The sequence below is a fragment of the Penaeus monodon genome, chromosome 4, assembly GCF_015228065.2.
Source record: "Penaeus monodon isolate SGIC_2016 chromosome 4, NSTDA_Pmon_1, whole genome shotgun sequence".
Lineage (NCBI taxonomy): Eukaryota > Metazoa > Arthropoda > Malacostraca > Decapoda > Penaeidae > Penaeus > Penaeus monodon.
Genome location: NC_051389.1, coordinates 59279978 through 59298697, shown reverse-complemented (window position 1 = coordinate 59298697; position 18720 = coordinate 59279978). Strand labels below are relative to the sequence as shown.

The window sequence follows — 18720 nt, the reverse complement described above, 5'->3', positions numbered from 1 at the left end:
AAAAATAGAGGGGAGGGGGGAGGGAGGAGAAAGAGAGAGAGAAAAGGGGCTAAAAAAGAGAGAGAGAGGGGGGGGAGATAGAAAGAGAGAGAGAGGGGGGGGAGAAGAGAGAGACAGAAGAGAAGAGAAGAGAGAGGGGGGAAGGGGAGAGAGTAAAATTAGTCAGGAAAAAACCTAATGCTTGCTATCTCTCAAAATAAGTGAGTTAGTGAACGTGCCGCAACCCCCTTAGTTTCCATCCTGAAGATCAGAGACAAAAACACACTCCTCGATAAAGTCAAACAAAATTATTGGACCTGACAAGCCCCATATACTCGGGGCCGAGGTGACCAGCTTGCAGTCCTCTTGGCCCCTTATCCAGAGTTTTTTCTGCAGCAAAAGGGGCCCAGCCATCGGGAACAGGCTGACTTGGGGGGGTGCCAAAAAAAAAAGGGGAGACAGAAGAGTGAGGGGAGGGGGAGAAAAAAAGTAGGGGAAGGAGAGCGGAGAAAAAAAAAGTGAGATGAAGGAGAGAGAAAGGAAAAAAGTGAGAGGAAGGGGGGGATCAAGAGAGAAAAATTGAGCGAGGAAGGGAGGGGGGGAAAGAGAGATGGAACGAATGAGGAAGGGGAGAGAGATGGAAAAGGGGGAGGAGTGAGATGGAGTGAGGGGGGGGGGGGAGGGAGAGAGAGAAGGAATTGGTGAGTGAGGGAGAAAAGGATAATCGGTGGGGGGGGAGGGGGGGGAAAAGAGAGAGATGAGGGGAAAGGGAGAGACAGAGAAAGGAACAAGGGAGGAGAGAGAGAAAAATTGGAGAAAGGGAAAGGGGAGGGAGGGGAGAGAGGGAGAAATTTGGAGAGAGAGGGGGGGGGGGAAAGGAGAGAGAAAGAGTAGGGGCATATAATAACTGTAAATAGACCACGTGGCCCCCAAGCCCAATTTAGAACAAAAACAGCGGGGCGTAGATGCGATTTTCTGACCCCCTGACCCGACAGTTGTGTCAATCCGGCTCGCGGTCATGTTATTGCACATGGTGACCGCAGACTTTTCCCCTAAAGAAAAACATGGTGGTTCCCCCCTTTACATTGTTGTGACCCTTGAAATTTGCTACCATTACTGCTCATTTATAGGGGGTCATGGGTTTTACAATCTGGTGGCAGTGGAGTCGCGCTCCTTTGGGCTCGCAGACGAACGCCAACTTCCCAAGAAAAAATTCGCCCTTCCCCAAAGTCATGTCTATAAAACCACTAAGTAAGTTTTGGGGGGGCCTCTTATTTTTTTCCCCTTTTTTCTTTTCCCCCTAATGTGTTAACCTTTGGGGTTTTTTTGGTAAAAATGCAAGTTACAGCAAATTTAATTTTTTTAGTAAGTTAGGATCCCCCCACAAAGGCACGGTATGCCCATATAACCCGTGGTTTCGTGAAACGCCAAAAACTCCGCTCCGACCTTCCCTAAAACCGAAAGGGATCGTTCGATCACAACTTTGAGTCGGGTGACCTGCAGTTATGTCCGTTAAAAATGTAGGGCTAGAGTTTAAAATAGAATCATTATTTGCTTTTTAATCCCCCCTTCCACCAACTTTAAGTCACTGCTTTTTTGGGTAATTCAAAGCAGTGTGTGTTCGTGTAGTAGATCCCCATAGGGAATGTCTTGAGCGCCATTACCGTAAGCGAAGAGAGCAGGTTATTTAGATTTTCGGCTCTTTTCGCTTCAATGTATGGCTTTTGGGTATAAAATCCCCGTCGATGAAGTTAACTCATACTAGACATGGCTCCCTCAGCAGTCAGATTTTCTGACCCCAAGAAATTTGTTTCCTAAAAAGTTGCGAATTTTTTTTTCACATCTTTCATTAATGCGTACATTCTGCAAATTTATATTGAATTAAATGTGGTATTGAAACAATTTATTAGTAGCATTGCAAATTTACCTCAGTTTTTTAATATGAACATCAATCTTGTGTTTGTGATCATTTTCCAGTGAGGTCCTTTCCCCTTTTATTCACCTGCTGTTGCTCCCCACACACCACACACTCACCCCTCATCCATAGGAAAAAAACCTGAAACCTTTTCTTTATTGGGGTTGTTGCTGTCTTTGTTGCGGCTAAGATCTCTGTAAGATTGTATCTCTTTAGCCCACGATTTTGCCGTCGTGACGAGGAAACTCATACTTAAGTAAAAATTACATTTTTTTCTTCTCGTGCGAAGAGGTTTCAAGCAAATCCTTGCAAATGCTTTTGTCTTTTCCCTTATTACTCTCATATCTATAGAGATGTTGGTATTAAACCCGGGTCTATGCGTTTGTATGACGTCCCCCTCCCTTTTTTCTCATTTTTGTGAAAAAAAACCAAAAAAAAAAAAGTAAAAATTAAAAATGAACTTTAAAAATAAAACAAAAAAATAATTGGCTAGTAGTATTTAAACCCCCCCCTCTTCTCTGTTGTCTTTCTTTTTGTCTTACTATCGGGCCTTATGTTATGTTTGGTTCCCACTATAATAGCAATCGGCCCGATGATAACCGCCCGGGGCCCGAAGGATAAAGGCACCTAGGAGCTGTGGGAAGGACATCCCCAGAAATCGCCATGGCCTGCGACCGGGATTTTTTGTCAGAGCAGTTTTTTAAAGCCACCCCATAATGGGGACGGGCGCTGGCCGAGAACCTAAGCCCAGCGAAGGCCCAGGAACCACCAGCGCAGGTACCATCGCCCCAGGACGACTGAGATCCAGTAAAATAAAGGACTCGTCAGTGGTATAGGGGGCCTGAGAACCCCTGCGGGGATGCCCGTGCCCCGTGAAGTTTACGGGATTGGGGATGACACTGCCGAAAAAAGCCCTGGAGATATCTGTGAGGATTGTGGACGAGGACGCCGCAAGTTAGGCCTGGATGAGGACTACGGGGAAATTTACACTAAACCGAAGTCAAGGAGGACCTGTGCGACTCTCAAGGACGTGTGGGATATCGAGGACGAACAGTTTCACCAAGGCTAAAAGAGAGGACAAAAGGGAGAGCAAACCCCAAAGATGCACCGGAAAAACCCCGCGAGAATGGATGACCAGCCCCGAGGTCCCCTGAAGCAAACTAAAAAGCCCGAGGCGGGGGGCGGGGAAGTAGGGGGCGAGTATATGGCATATACATAAGCTGTACCCAAAAACCATGTGGCTGTTTCCACATCGCCAAGTCCAATTTAAAACCCTCAAATCGTGAGGCGTAGATGACGATTTATCTGACTCGCTGACCCCAAAAGTTCATGTCCAGCTCCCCACGTGGTAAGGGCGGCCTAGCCTTCACCAGCAGGTCGGGCCCGACAGTGGCGCCAATTTACGCTTTACCCCTAACTCGTTCGGTGTTTCCCCCATGTTGTACTCTTTTCAGTAAAGAGTCGCCGTTATACCAAACGTACCCTGCTAAACTATTTTAAAAGGGTTTTGAGCCCGTTTTAAAAAAGAAAGGGGGGGAGGGGAAGGAGAGAGAAAGAGAGAAAAGAGGAGAAAGGAGAGAGGGGGGAAAGGGGAGAGAAAGGGGGGGGAAGAGAGAGGGGGAGAAGAGAGAGAGAGAGGGGGGGGGGAAGGGGGGAGAGAGAAAGGGAAGGGGGAGAGAGAAGGGGGGAAAAGAGAGGGAAAGAGAGAGAGAAGAAGGGGGAAGGGAGGGAGGGGGAAAGGAGAGAGGGGGAGGATGGAGACGAGAAGAGAGAGTGATAAATGGAGGAGAGGAGGGGAGGAGGGAGGATGGGGAGGGGAGGGAGAGAGGGATGGAGGGGAGAGAGAGAGGGGGGATGGATGGAGAGAGAGGGAAGGAGGATGGATAGAGAGGAGAGAAGGGAGAGGGGGAAAGAGAGAGGGGGAGAGAATGAAAGGAGACGAGGGAGGAAATGAGAGAGGCGAGAGGATGGAACAAAGAGAGAGAGAAGATGGAACAGGGAGTAGGAGAAAAAACGAGGGGAGTGAGAAGAGGAGCGAGAGAGAGAGAGAGAGATAAAGCGAGGAGAAGAGGGGGGGAGAAAAAAGGGAGAGGAAAGAGAGAGGGAGAGGGGAAGAGAGAGTGAAGCGGGGGAGGAAGAGAGATAAGCGAGGGAGAGAGAAAGAGAAAATGGGAAGGGAGAAAAAGAGAGGGGGGAAAAGGAAAAGAGAGTGAGGGAGAGAGAGGTGTGGGGGAGAGAAGAGAGAGATTGAGGGGAGGGAGAAGGTGAGGGAAAGAGAGAAAGTAGGAAAGAGGAGTGGGGAGGGAGGGAAAAGAGAAAGAGAGGGGGGGGGAGAGAGAGTGAGGGGGAGGGAGTGAAGGGGGAGAGGAAAGAGAGAGAGAGGGGGGGAGAGAAAAAGAGAGGAGGGGAGGAGGAAGAGAGGAAGGGGAGGGGGGGAGGTGAGTGGGGAAAAGAGAAAGAGAGAGAGAGAGGAGGAAGGGAGAGAGAGAGAGAGAGTGAAGGGGGGAGAGAGAGAGAGTTGAGGAGTGAGTGAGAGAAAAGGGGAGGGGGGAGGGGGAGAGAGTGATGGGGGAGGGGGGGGAGAGTGAGGGAGAGTGGGGGAGAGGAGAGAGAGGTGTGGTGGAGAGAGAGAGTGAGGTGGGGGAAAAGAGTGAGGTGGGGGGGAGGGAGAGAGAGAGAGAGAGAGAGAAGGGAGAGTGGGGGGAGAGAGAGAGTGAGGGAGAGAGAGAAGAAGAGCGGGGGAGAGAGAGAGAGAGAGGAGGGAGGAGAGAGAGAGTGGGGAGAGGGGAAAGAAGAGAGAGTAGGGAGGGAGGGAGGAGAGAGAGAGTGAGGGAGAGAGGGAGTGAGGGAGAGATAGAAAAGGAGAGAAGTGAGGGAGAATAAGAGAAGAGAGAGTGAGGGAGAGAGAGAGAGGAGTGGGGGAGAGATAGAAGAGAGAGAGAGAGTGAGGGAGAAGAGAGAGACTGAGGGAGAGAGAGAGTGTGAGGGAGAGAGATAGAGATAGAAAGGAGGGAGAGAGAGGAGAGTGGGGGAGAGAGAGAGAGTGAGGGAGAGAGAGGGGGAGGGAGAGAGAAAGAGTGAGGGAGAGAGGGAGAGAGTGAGGGAGAGAGGAGAGAGGGGGAGAGAGAGAGATAGATGAGGGAAGAGAGGAGAGTGGGGGAAGAAGAGAGAAGAGAGAGTGGGGGAGAGATAGAGAGAGTGAAGGGGGGCAAGGGGGGCAAGAAAGAGAGAGAGTGAGAGAGAGAGAGGGGAGGAGAGAATGAGGGAGGAGAGTGGGGAGAGAGAAGAGTGGGGGAGAGAGAGAGAGGGAGAGAGGGAGAGAGAGAGGGGGAAGAGAGAGAGAGAGTGAGGAGGGAGGGGAGAGAGAGAATGGGGGAGAGAGAGAAGAGAGTGGGGGAGGGAGAGAGAGGGGGGAGGGAGAGAGAAAGAGACTGAGGGAGGCAGAGAGAGAGAGAGAGTGAGGGAGGGGAAGATAAGATTGGAAATTCTTTTTCGTACAGGATTGGATTTTCTTTTTCTTTTACCAGGGACCACGGGCGTTTTCCACGGGATCCAAAGTCCCAAATAAGAACCCCCCGCTCAGCGGGGGGGAGGTCACTTTTTTATCCGACCTGTTTGAGGGGAGTTGTGCAAAGCTACCACCGCCTAAGGTCAGCTCCCCCCTCTCTCCGGGCAGCTGACCGGCCCTCCGCGCGGCCTGTTTATAACTAGAAGTTTTTTTGGTTTTATACGCGTGGTATCAACTCCGAAAAAAAGAGTCAACCCGTTAAAAAGTTAATACCCTCTTTTCCCCTTTTACAAAGGAGATACGCATAGCCTTCTACAAATGGGGCGGGTGGCGCGCGCCCTTTCCCGGCTCGCAGCATGAACGCAAATCTCGAAGAAATCCGCTCGCCCGTTTAAAAGCATGGCAAAAGAAAAAAAACACGAAAAAGTCACGTTTGGGCCCTTTCTTATTTTTTTTCCCTTCCTCCCCCATAATGTTTAACGTTGTTTTTTTTTTTGGGTTAAAAAGGTGCAAATGAAGAAAGGGCACGTTCCCCATTATTCTTCCACTCAGATGTTTTTTCCGTGCGATCGAGTATGTGACAATAAACTGAATTCGTTCGTTTTTAAAGTAATTAATATTTTCTCTCGTTTTTAAGTTTTATATTTTTTCATCTGCAACGAATTTAAGGCGTTCGTGATTTTACTTATCACAAATTTTTCTTTTACTCTTTCCCAAACCCCTCCGCCCGCCCTGCCCCTTCCTTTTTTTTCTTTTGGGTCATTTTGGGATTAGAAAAAGGTTGACCTGACCTCACTTTCTTTTTTCCCGGTCGGGGGGGCGGGGGTAGGGTCAGTGATCATTTTTAAATTTGTTTTTTGGTAAACACGTTTTCGGCGCTAAAACAAAGTATGTAAAAATTTTCATTAAAATTCATTATTTGATATAGGGGACTTCCCCAATCATAGTGCACAAATTGCCCGATATTCCCCCCGGGGTGCGTAAACGCCTAAATAGATCGCCCTCCGTCTTTCGAGAGAAAAAGTATTCTTTCTTTCGGCTCCCTTTGAGGGTGGCCCCGGGGTTACGTCCTTTAAATTTAATGTGGGATAGGGTTTAAGCTAGAACATTTTCGCTTATTAATCACACCTTTCTCCCCTCTTGAAGTCGTTTGCATTTTTGGGGTACCCCCCAACGTTTGTGGATTCGTGAATTATTTTCCTTCGGGAATTTTGCGAGCGCCCTTTACGATACGCAAAAGAGAGCGGGATTTTTTTCCGGTCGAGCGTTTCAGTCATTTTCGGCATTTGGATGGATCCCCCGTTATTGAGTTTTTTTGAATCTGACGTGCAAAGTAAAATGTCCCTCGGCAGTTAGATTTCTTTTCCCCCCGAGAAAATTTGTTTGAAAAAAAATTTGGCGAATATTTTTTTTAGTCCCCATTATTCATGCGTACATTCTGTGATATCTTTAAATTGTTGAATTAATTGGTAGTTGAAATAACGTAAATAGCTACATTGCTAATTTTTCAGTTTTTTTAGTGAACGCAAATTTTCGTGTTGTGATTCATTCTCTGTGTGAGGCACTCTCGTTTCCCCTTATTAACGATAGTGTCACTCAACACGCATACACACACACATTCAGCCCTCCACCCCAAAGGGGATAAAGACATGACCCTTTTCATTGTCTTAGGCCGGCGAAAAAGATTTATCTTTTTAACCCCCAAATTTTTGTCGCGCTGTCTGGTACAAGTTAATCTTTTTTTATCTGGTGCACTAGGGTTTAAAAATAGATTTTCGCGGATCCCCGATGTCTTCCCTTATCAACTCTCAATCTATCAGAGGGGTTTTGGGAGTTCAAAGGTCTATGCGGCCCGTACTGACATTCCCCTTTCTTTTTTCTTTTTTCCCTTTTTGTAAAAAATAAAACACAAAAGAAAAAAAGAAAAAAAATTTTAAAAACCCAACTTAAAAACCCAAATTGTTAGAAAACCCGGCTAGGGGTAATTCCACCCATTTCTTGTTGCCTTTCTTTTCTTACTCTGGCCCTTACGTGTATGACTGGCTCCCCGATTTTATATTGCATCGGACCGACACGGCACCGAGGAGGCCCCTTAGGATGCTGTAAAAGGACGTATCAAAGATCCCCATAGCCCACGGACCAGGATTTTGTCAAAAAAGGTGTTGCTGCCGACCCCCCGTCATCCAGCGAACCAGCCCTTTCCCGCGGTACATCCCCCCAAAATGCTGTCCCCTGGCGGACGCCTGCAGATCGGTCAACTCCAGGAGCTCGTAGCGAGAATCAGCAGCCCCGAGATGCCCCCCTGCCCCGACCCCCGTAATCCGGAGAAGATTAGAAGGTTTGGAGCAAAGGACCGGGGACGGATCTTGAGGACGTTGGCGAGGGGCGCCCCCGGTTAGGCTGGGGCCCGGATACGAGGGGTAAGCGAATCCGAAGTCAAAGGGGACCTTTTGCGAGATTTTTGAGGACGGTTTAACGAGGAGGACAGTTTAAAGAGGACCAGGGGGGATTTGGACGACAGGGACGAGAACCACGAAAAAAGGACCAGGGGCGCCGCACGAGAACGGACGACAGCCCAAATTAGGTCCCCCTGAAGGGGCCTCGAGGGGGGCGCGAGTGGGGCCGGGCAAAAAAGGGCACCCGACAGGATGGGTAATTCCCCAGTGGCCCGTGGCGCCACGGGATAAAGCCCAAATAAGAACCCCCTACAGGGGGATACATTTTATTTTTGACCTCGTTTACCCGGGAGTTCCCCTGCAAACTTTAACCACCGGGGTTTGGGCGCTCCGACCCCCCTCCACAGCTGACCGTGACCTCCCCGCGGCCGATTTAACTAACATCTTGTGGTTTTTACTGGGGTATCAAACCCCAGAAATAAAAAGTCAAACCGTTAAAAAGATAACACCCTCTGTTCCATTTTTAAGGATGAAGCCTTTTTTCAGAGAGAGAGAGAGAGAGAGGGAGAAGAGAGAGAGTGAGGGGGAAGAGAGAAGAGAGGTTTAGAGAGAGAGAGAGTGAGGGAGAGAGAGAGGAGAGAGGAGGGGGAGTAGGGGGAGAGAGAGAGAGTGAAGGGGAGAGAAGAGAGAGTGGGGGAGAGAATAGAGAGGAGGAGGGAGAGAGAGAGAGAGAGGAGTGAGGGAGAGGAGAGAGAGAGGGAGAGGAGAGAGAGATGGGGAAGAGAGAGAGGAGAGAGAGAGAGAGAGAGTGAGGGGAGAGAGAGAGGAGAGAGAGGAGAAGAGAGGAGTGAGGGGGAGAGGGGAGAGAGAGAGAGAGAGAGAGAGAGGAGGGAGGGAGAAAGAGAGGGAAGAGAAAGAGGTGAGGGGGAGGAAAAGAGAGTGAGGGGGGAGAGAGAGAAGGGGGAGAGGGAGAGAGAGGAGAGGGAGGGGGGAAGGGGAGGAGGGGGGGAAAGAGAGAGAGAGAAGGGAGGGGGGAGAGAAAGAGGGAGGAAGGGGAAGGGGAGAGAGAGGGAGGGAGGAAGAGAGAGGGGGAGGGGGTGAGAGAGAGGTGGAGAGAGGAGAAGAGAGAGAAAAGAGAGAAGTGAAGAAAGAGAGAGAAAGATGGGGAGAGGGAGAGGGGGGGAGGGGGAGGGGGAGAGAGAGAGTGAGGGGGGGAGAGAGAGACGGAGAGAGAGAGAGAGAGAGGAGAGAGTGAGGGAGAGAGAGAGAGAAGGGGTATGAGGGAGAGAGAGAAGTGAGGAAGAGAGAGAGAGTGAGGGAGAGAGAGAGAGAGTGAGGGGGAGAGAGAGAGAGGGAGGGAGAGAGAGAGAGAGAGAGAGTGAGGGGAGGGAGATAGAGAGAGAGAGAGTGGGGAGGGAGAGGGAGAGAGTGAGTGAGGGAGAGAGAGAGAGAGTGAGAGAAAGAGAGAGAGTGAGAGAAAGAGAGAGAGGGTGAAGGAGAAAGAGGAGGGGGGGAGAGAGAGAGGAGTGAGGGAGAGAGAGAGAGTGAGGGGGAAGAGAGAGAGTGAGGAGAGAGAGAGTGAGGGAGAGAGAGAGAGGGAGGGAGAGAGAAGGAGGAGTAAGGGGAGAGATAGAGAAGAGAGAGTGGGGGAGAGAGATAGAGAGAGAGAGACAGGGGGAGAGATAGAGAGAAGAAGAGGGGGGGGAGAGGAGAGAGTGAGGGGAGAGAAGAGAGTGAGGGAGAGAGTAGAAGAGAGGGAGGGAGAGAGATAGAGAAGTGAGGGAGAGAGATAGAGAGAGAGAGGGGGGGGAGAGAGAGAGTGAGGGGGGAGAGAGAGAGGTGAGGGGGAGGGAGAGGAAGAGAGAGAGAGAGTGAAGGGGGAGAGAGAGGGGTGAGGGAGAGAGAGAGAGGAGGGGAGAGAGAGGTGAGAGTGAGGGGAGGATAGTAGATGAGGGGGAGAGAGAGAGAAGGTGAGGGGGGGGAGAGAGAGTGGGGGGGGGGGAGGAAATGTGTGAGAGAGAGAAGGAGTGGGGGAAAAAGAGAGAAGAGAGGGGGAAGAGGGAGGGAGAGAGAGGAGAGGAAGAGAGAGAGAGAGAGGTGGGAAGAGAGAGAGAGAGAGAGGTGGGAGAGAGAGAGATTGGGAGAGGAGAGAGTGTGAGAGAAAAAGAGAGGGAGAGAGAGGTGGGGGGAGAGAGTGTGAGGGAGAGAGAGAGAGAGAGAGTGAGGGGGGAGGAAGGGGGAGAGAGAGAGTGGGGGGAGGGGGGGGGAGTGAGAGAGAGGGAGAGGAAGTAGGGAGAGAGAGAAAGAGAGAGAGAGAGAGAGGAGAGAGGGAGAGAAAGGGGAGAGAGAGAGAGAGAGGGGGATAGAGAAGAGAGGGGGAAGATGAGAGAGGGAGGGGGAGAGATAGAGAGTGAGGGGGGAGAGAGAGAGTAGGGGGGAGAGAGAGAGAGGAGAGAGTGAGGGAAGGAGAGAGAGAGTGCGGGGAGAGGGGAGAGAGAGTGAGGGGAGAGAGAGAGAGTGAGGGGGGAGAGAGAGAGTGGGGGAGAGAGAGAGAGAGGGAAGGGGGGAGGGAGAGAGAGAGAGGGGGTGGAGTGAGAGAGAGAGAGAGAGAGAGAGAAGTGAGGAGGGGGGGGAGTAGGAGAGAAGAGAGGAGAGAAGGAGTGAGTGAGTGGTGAGTGAGTGACTGAGGGAAGAGAGAGAGAGAGAGAGAGGAAGGAAAAAAGGAAAGAGGAGAGAGAGAGAGAGAGAGAAGAGAGAGAGAGAGAGAGAGGGAGAAAATTGGAGTAGAGGGAGAATGATGATGAGAAAAAGTAAAGAGAAGTTACGAAGGACACGAGAATAGAAAGAAGAAAAGAGAGGAGGAAAAAAAAAAACTAAAAAAATGACTTGGATGAAAAAACAAGGAATGTTAAGTATTGAGAGTAAAGAAAAAAAAAATTTGGATGAATAAAATCAGGGCACTTTAATCCTGTGTGGAGTCCTGTGCAATATTCCTTTTTCCGCGACTACACAATTCAATGATTTTTATCCAAGTGTTTAGCCAGATAGATATGTAAAGGGTTTAAATACTTATTAAACCCTTAAACAACAGTATCTTTTAACCTATATTTTAAATTTTGCTACCAATTTTTTTAATGGGTTGACCAAATAGGGTTTTTTAATTTTAGATAATAACTTTTTTCTTTTGCATAGCTCAGGGGTTTTTGATTTTTACATTAAAACCAGAAAATTTCATAAGTCTGAGTTTTCGACTGCAATTAATTCCCAGATTTTGTACCGGGGTTTTAGGGAAACCCCTTAAAAAATTTTAATAAATCCTTTAACATTAGAATTTCTAGAAAAATTTTAGTTTATTAATCAGCAAGTACAGCAAATGTGCACTGATATTTTTTTTCCTACAAATTTGTTTTATTGTGTTATATTAATTTTAAAATAAAATACCTCCAAAACTTTTTGTTGGAGTTTTACATAAACATAAATTTTAAGAAACCTTTTCCCAAACGTAATTATAAAAAATATAATTTTTTACCCCTTGAAAAAAAGCAGAAAAACACTAAGCACTTTCGTACATTTCTTTTCGGGGGAAATGGTTCGATCATGCTTAAAAGCACTTGAGAATATTTCAACAGAAGATAAGAGTAAAAAGTATCAGAAAGCAAGATTTTTAATTAAAGGGTTTTGCAAACACTACCGATGTGTCAGAAATTGTGAAAAAAGGGATAAAAAGAAGGGATGCACTTATCTCAATCCCCGTTCACTTGAAAAAAAATAAAAAGCATAGCAAATAAAAAACCAAATATTTATTTTATTTTAATTTTCTTAATGTTCCCAAGGTCGATACAAATCCTGCGTAATCGACAGTCACTTGACTGAATTAGCATTTCTTTTATTTAATACAAGAAAAAACAGGGTGGAGAGATACAAGTTTTTTTATGCATTATCAAAGAGAAATTTTTTATATAACAAAAAACGATGAAGTATCAAAAGAACGGCTAAAAACAAGAACAAGTCACGCCAAGACAAAAGGGGGATCCTAAGGTTTAGCTTGTCTTTGGGCACAAGAGAGAGACAGAGAAAAAGAGAGAGAGAGAGGAGGACCATAATAATGGAGAGGATTTTTTTATTTTTTTTTCTCGGGGAGAGTTCATGGGCCCTGAAAGGGGGACAACACCGGGAAATCTGTGAACACTACCCCCTGTGGCGCTTTAGGGGCCGAGAGCATCAGTCATTCGACTTCCGTCTTTTTTCCTCTTTATCTTCTTTTCGGGTTTCTCTTCATCGTCTTTGACCCCCTTTGATTTACCCTCTTCCTTTCCCTCATCTCTGTTATGCAGGTTTTTCAGCTAAAAAAAAAAGTAAAACCTCAGAAAAAATGAAATAGTGGAAAATGAAAATAAATGAAAATAAGAGTTGGGGTCAACATGTACCCCTTATTTGCAAAATTCTTAAAATTTTTAAAAAATAAATGGATAGAAAAAATAATAAAACATAGTTAGTTAAAACCCTGTAAAAAAATAAAATTAAGTTTAGTTTTGGTATTCTCAAAAGAAAAAAAGCATGCCATCAATACGAAACAATCACATCTTGAACTCAAATGTTCTTAAAATTTTTATAGAAAAAACACAGAACAGATTAAATTTTAAATGTTAGTTTCCATGGTGGTGTCCGAAAAATTGGGAGAAAAACCCATGCATTTTACACACTGTTGCAAAAATTGTTAAATCCACTACGTAGTTTTTTTTCTAGGGATCAAACCCACACAGCCTTTGCGTTTGGTCCACAAGCAACGTACCTACTTCCCCTGCCCCTTTTGTTTTTTGGCCGGGGTTTTGGCTGACCACCAGGGGAGGTGTTTTAGTAGGGGCAGGGCAGGGGCAGAGGGGTAGGTCTTGGGCTGGGGCTGGGGTGGACAGAGGGGGAGGGGTGGGGCGGGCCTGGGCAGGGGCGGGGCTGGAGTGGGGCCTGGGCAGGGGCAGGGGGAGGGGCTGGAGTGGTGCCTGGGCGGGGGTGGGTGGTGCCGGCGGGGCAGGAAAACCCTTTTCAGGGGTGGGGGCTGGTCTCGAGCAGGGGGAGGGGGGAGCTGGTGCCTGGGCAGGGGCAGGGCCTTTGCTGAGGTGGTGCCTGGGCAGGGGGAGGAACCTTTGAGGTGGGTGTGGGGCTTGAGTGGGGCAGGGGCAGGGGCTGGGCTGGGGCTTGAGTGGGGCAGGGGGGGAGGGGCGGTCCGAGGAGGGGGAGGAACCTTTGCTGGGGTGGGGTGGTTTGAGCAGGGGCAGGGCGGGGCTGGGGGGCCTTAGCTGTGCCGGGCATAGGGCAGGGAGGGGCTTGGGTGGAGCAGAAAAAGGGGTTGGGCTGGAGCAGAAACAGGGGAGCTTTTTTCTTGGTTCCTCCTTTTCTGGGCAGGGAGGGGGTTCCTTCTTGGGCTGTCCTTTGCAGGGGCAGGGGCTCTTTTGGGGTTCCCCCTTTGCTGGGGGAGGGGGTTCTTTTGGGTTCCCCTTTGCTGGGGGAGGGGGTTCTTTTTTAGGTTCCTCCTTTGTGGGGGAGGGGCAGGGGGTGGGGCTTCCCTTTTTAGGGTTTCCTCCTTTGCTGGGGCAGGGGTGGGGCTTCCTTCTTAGGCCCCCTTTGCTGGGGCAGGGGCGGGGCTTCCTTCTTGCTGGGGCAGGGCTGGGGCTTCCTTTTTTGCTGGGGCAGGGCTGGGGTTCCTTTTTTGGGCAGGGGCAGGGGTTTCCCTTTTTTAGGTTCCTCCTTGTGGGGCAGGGGCAGGGGCGGGGCTTCCTTCTTGGGTTTCCCTCCTTTGCGGGGCAGGGGCAGGGGCTTCCTTCTTAGGTTCCTCCTTGTGGGGGCGGGGGCAGGGGCTTCTTCTTGTGGGCAGGGTTTCCTTTTAGGTTCCTCCTTTGCTGGGGCAGGGGCTGGGGCTTCCTTCTTAGGTTCCTCCTTTGCAGGGGCAGGGGCTTCCTTCTTAGGCTCCCCCTTTGCACCTTTTTCTTGTTTTTTGGGGGGCCTGCTTTTCAGGAGCCTCTTCCTTTGGTTTTCTTCCTTTAGCAGGAGCGGGAAAGTCTCGCCCTTTCTCTTTGGCAGGTGCACATCTTTTCTTCTTTAGCAGGGGCTTCTACCTTATATCTTTGGCAGGAGTGGTTCGACCTAAATCAACTCGGGTACATCATCATCTGCCTCTTTACTCTCACCAGCAACTGCAGATTTCTTGGCCTCTGCATTTTGCAAAGATATGAGATGGAGTTTTGGGGAAAATCAATAAAGGATAATTTAAAATACAATAAGGTCTGGCATTTGTCTCCAGGCATATATTTGATGGTCATGAACTGTAAACTAACCATCTTGCAATGCCATAGCAAGGGATTTTTTTTTTCTGTGATACATATTTATCACTACTTTTAACCCCAAAAAATAATACAGTTCCAATCTTAAACTGTAGCTGTATATGCTAATGTGTGTGTTGTGTGTTTGGGGTGTGTGTGTGTGTGTGTGTGTGTGTGTGTGTGTGTGTGGGGTGTGTGTGTGTGTGTGTTGTGGTGTGTGTGTGTGGGGTGTGTGTGTAAATTCATCTTAAAAATCCAATAGCATTTCAATAAACAAATAAATGCTTCACACAAACTAATCAGTTACTTTAATGACAGGCATTTCTTAGACTTCCTCTCTGGATCATATCACACTAAAAAGACAATAAATCAACACTGGTTTTGCTGTTCTTTATAAAACACTGCCCCAAAACATACAAAAAACTTTTAATTCCAATATAAAAAAAGCTTCCATGTCACTCACTGTCTTAGATACAAGTACCTAGAAAGGATTAGGATATAGATGAGGATGGAATAATATGGAAATATACAATTTTGGCATTGCACTTTGGCATGCAATTGTGTTCATTTCTAGTATTACAATTCTCTGCCTGGGTTTCCCACTAGATGTCACCTTTTTCTCAGTCAGAAAAAAATAATTAATAATATATAGGTAAATATACTCAACCAATCTTGACATGTGCAGGGATAATCACAAAAAACGTAGAAGGGGGAGGGGTAATTTTAAAAACCATTTAAATGCATATAGTCTACAGGCCCCCAATGTGTGTTTGGGCAGAATTTGAGGAATCAGAGATGCACCTCATTGGTTTAATCCACTCATGACAGGATCCTCACTGTCATACCAAGGGCATGTGCCTGAGATCTTGTGCCTACTTTTAGAGGGCCATTTTTCCTCAATGAACAAAGCAGGGCCATATTAAGCAATGTTTTACAATGCAATTAAAAGCAGGTTTTACCACACTCAACTGGACATCCCCCAATGTTGGTGATAGTTTCACCAAGATAGGATGTATCTGGCTTTGAGTGGCTTAAAACAACACCTCATTATGGTCAGCAAAGATCCTTGAAGCTAATAATGAAAAGTAAGTGATAATAGAGCCTTCACTATAAGCTGGACATCTTTACCTGGGCAATATAAATTGCATAAAGAAAGCTTTTACACACCAGCATTTGGATCTAAACAGATAAATGTTTAGATCCAAATGTTTTAGAAGATTGTGTGCACCTCAGACCAACTATTTACTATAAATGTGGAAAAGGTATATTTGAGGCTATGAATAGGGGTTTCCAATAAATCATAAGATGGACAAAACAAGTAGTAACATTTGAATCAGGTGAATATTTTGCATTTAATAACAATGCTTTAATTATATTTAGGATTATATGTGTGGCATAGCACATTTAGTAGAGCACTGGTCCTGGGCCCCCACCCCATCACCCCTTCTCAGCTGACTCAGTCAGAGTCCTTGCTTCATAAGAGGGTTTTTAACTTGGCCTTTTATTGCATCAGAACAATGCTATTAATTTATCATTGCCATTTCATAACCTACTGACATGGTATAAAATTATATAGAATTAAAAATTCTTTAACCCTGTATTACTGAAAGCCATGATCAAAATAAAAACCAAAGTTGGCATAAAAAAAGTATTATCCTGAACATGGGTTCCAAACATTGTCAACCATTGATGTAATATGTCTTGTATTGTGGCAAAATTTCCAACCCCCAAGGCAATTCATTTTCAGTGTATAGTAAAAATTTTTGCATTTTGCACTCACTGTCTCTGTCTTGCTAGTGCTTCAAGTCTTCAACAAGCTCTGGGACATCGTCGTCATCATCATCAGCACCTCCAGAAGGTACACTACCTGCTTTAAAAATTTATTTGCATTGAAATAAAAGGCACACATACAGAGTATCATGTTTTTGTCAATAAAAACAAGATATCTTTTTTTGATACATTTACAGATCATTCATCAATAAGAATGAGGGTTCTTGTAAAAATTAATGTACAGTAAAGGTTTCTATGGTAATTGATTCCCTACATATATGTAAACTTCCACAAAATAAGAACAAAAATATTACAAGCATTTACGGATGAGGCAAGTCGCTTGGGGTGGTTGAAGCCTTCTGCACCCAAGTGGTTAGGATGCCCGGGAGCATTTCTGTGATCTGTTTGTTGTCTGCGGGCCCAGACACAGCAAAGGTTTGGCATTTAGGGAGGGGCCCGGACCTTGGGGTTGTTGAAATGAATGACTGTTCCATCGTCCTTGATCATGTTTACCTGAAAAAGATTTTAAAAACTGAGGAAAATGGGAGGGGGCCCAAAAAGGAGGTAAGAGTAACTATAGCTAAAAAAAAGTTTAGAGTGGAAAGCCAATTCTATTAAATGCAAATAGTTTTATTAACTTTGGATTAAATTAAATTACATATTGCCACTCACAGACTAACTCTTGACAATCTACAAAAGTACAATACATACCTCCTCAATACCAGAAATGTTATTGACTGTGAGCTTCTTGAGGGAGCTCTGTAATTCTTGTCATCGGTGGCAGAGGAGCGGTGTACAATCTTCTTCTTCCTTCGCACACTACCCTTACCACCAATGCGCACCTGCTGCTGCATCCTTGCTAGCTTTTCCCGATTCATTTTGGCCTTAAAATGTATAAGGGTTTTATTTTCCTTTCCCTTATTTAACTAAAAAGACAAAAAGCATTCAAAATCAAAAAGAACCGTAATAAATATTGCTAAGTGTTTTTCATAAAAATATTTTGCGACATCTTTGGGTACATGTTTATATAAAAATGACACACTCCCCTCCCTTATGCAGCATTAACCCATGGTGAAAGGCAATTCTCCATACTAAAACCCAAACCAGACATGGCACACTCATTGGGCTAAAAATCAAAAGTGCCGGGGGAAACAGGCTTACCCCCACTAAGTGTGTATATTTTGCTGTGCCATACATGCTTTTCCATTAAGTCTAACCCTACTTTTAGGGGCTGGGTGGATATCCACATTAAAAGGCATTTGAGACAATTTCTTACAAAAAAAAATAATTAGATAATCAAATTAGGTGAAAAAAGGCTTTTCATGTCCCCTTTTCTGTGTCAATTCTAATTTATTATTATTATTTATTTTTTTTATTAATGTGGTATTTTAAAAGTAAAGACGCCCCTCACAAGACCAAGTCCTAACACCACATCAGAAAATACATTAAAAAATCCGTTTTTCGCAGTGATTGGGTATGCCTTTGGCACTGCCCAAAGGGAGGTTAGCATATCCAGCAACATAGCCCTGTACCCATGTCCTCTTAACGAAAATCTTAAATTTGTCCTGGCACAGTGGGTTGTACCATAAAAAGTTACCAATAAAGTTAATCATGGATTAATTTAAAATACACACACACACTGCTAGGGGAAATTGAAGATGATATCCTTGTAGAGGACAGAGTTGCAGTCACCATACAGGAAATAATCTGCCACAAATAAAAGAAAAATCAGGGACGTGTCACTCAGACTAAGAGGGGAAATGGACACTGCCATCTTAAAAAGCATAAGAAATATTCGTAAAACAGGTACCGCTGCTGCAGCCTCATGTTTACAGCAAAATGTACAAAATATCCACTGCATAATCGCCAAAGACAAAGTCCATAAAAACCTCACATACATTTACCATGAAATGACAAAATGCCCTGCTGTGCATAGTATTGGAACAAAAGTGGGGCAGCTAGTCCAGATACTTTAGAACATAATCAGTTTTTGCAAAAAATGATATTATAATTTTTAATGTTATTTAAAATATATTATATGGCTCTATTTACTATATGACAAAGAAACATACAACCATTTTTTGAAAACTTAATGTTGCACCATTTTGGGAGGTTGGTACCACATGAAGCTTCCCAACAGTTGTTTCTATGTATTACAGATTTCAGTAATTACAATAATCATATATTAATTACTCATCCCATATATATATAGGAATAGGAATTTTGTCAGCACCATGGGTTGGCGACAGACCTACATGCCCCCAGAAAACGAGTCATTTAATAACCGCAAATTCAGTAATTTGGGTGCGCCCTCCTTCAAATATGTAGGCCTACGTATATAAATACACAATATAGGTTTATACAATTATATGTACATAAATAATTTTCAAATTATTTGTGTGTGTTTTGGGGGGATTTGAAGTTTACCATCATCCATTACCCTTTGCCAAGTTGGTAATCCTGACCTTCCTGTAGTCAAAGAGTTTTAAGCAATTGTGAAATGACAGTTGTGATGGTTGACATTCCAAGTTGGGTTGGGCACTTTCCCAGGGGGGGGGGGGGGGGGGGGCGCCCCGCCACACAAGGAATTCTGTTTTAAATTGTAATTAAGCCTGCATTAGATGTACCAACCACTCCCTGTTTGAATCTCCAGGGAAGGGGCTTACCATGTAGTTTAAAAGTCTGCAAGGCAGGCATCCTGCACCCTTCCCTGGGGGTCGAATTACGGGGTGCACACCAGCATTTTTAAAAATTTAATAATCCCACAACACCCTCACAAAGCAGAATCCTTCTCTAAATTGGCAAAAAAAAAAAAGGACCCCCATCAAAGATCGAAGC

The 18720-nt window shown here is 46.0% G+C and overlaps 1 protein-coding gene and 1 pseudogene across 2 annotated transcripts in view; one reads left to right on the top strand and one right to left on the bottom strand.

The window, feature by feature from the left end:
- Positions 1–18720, top strand: part of LOC119572400 (THO complex subunit 2-like) — a 55356-nt gene that overhangs the window by 27200 nt on the left and 9436 nt on the right. The window lies entirely within an intron of this gene.
- On the bottom strand, positions 15888–16768 carry LOC119572402 (annotated as a pseudogene).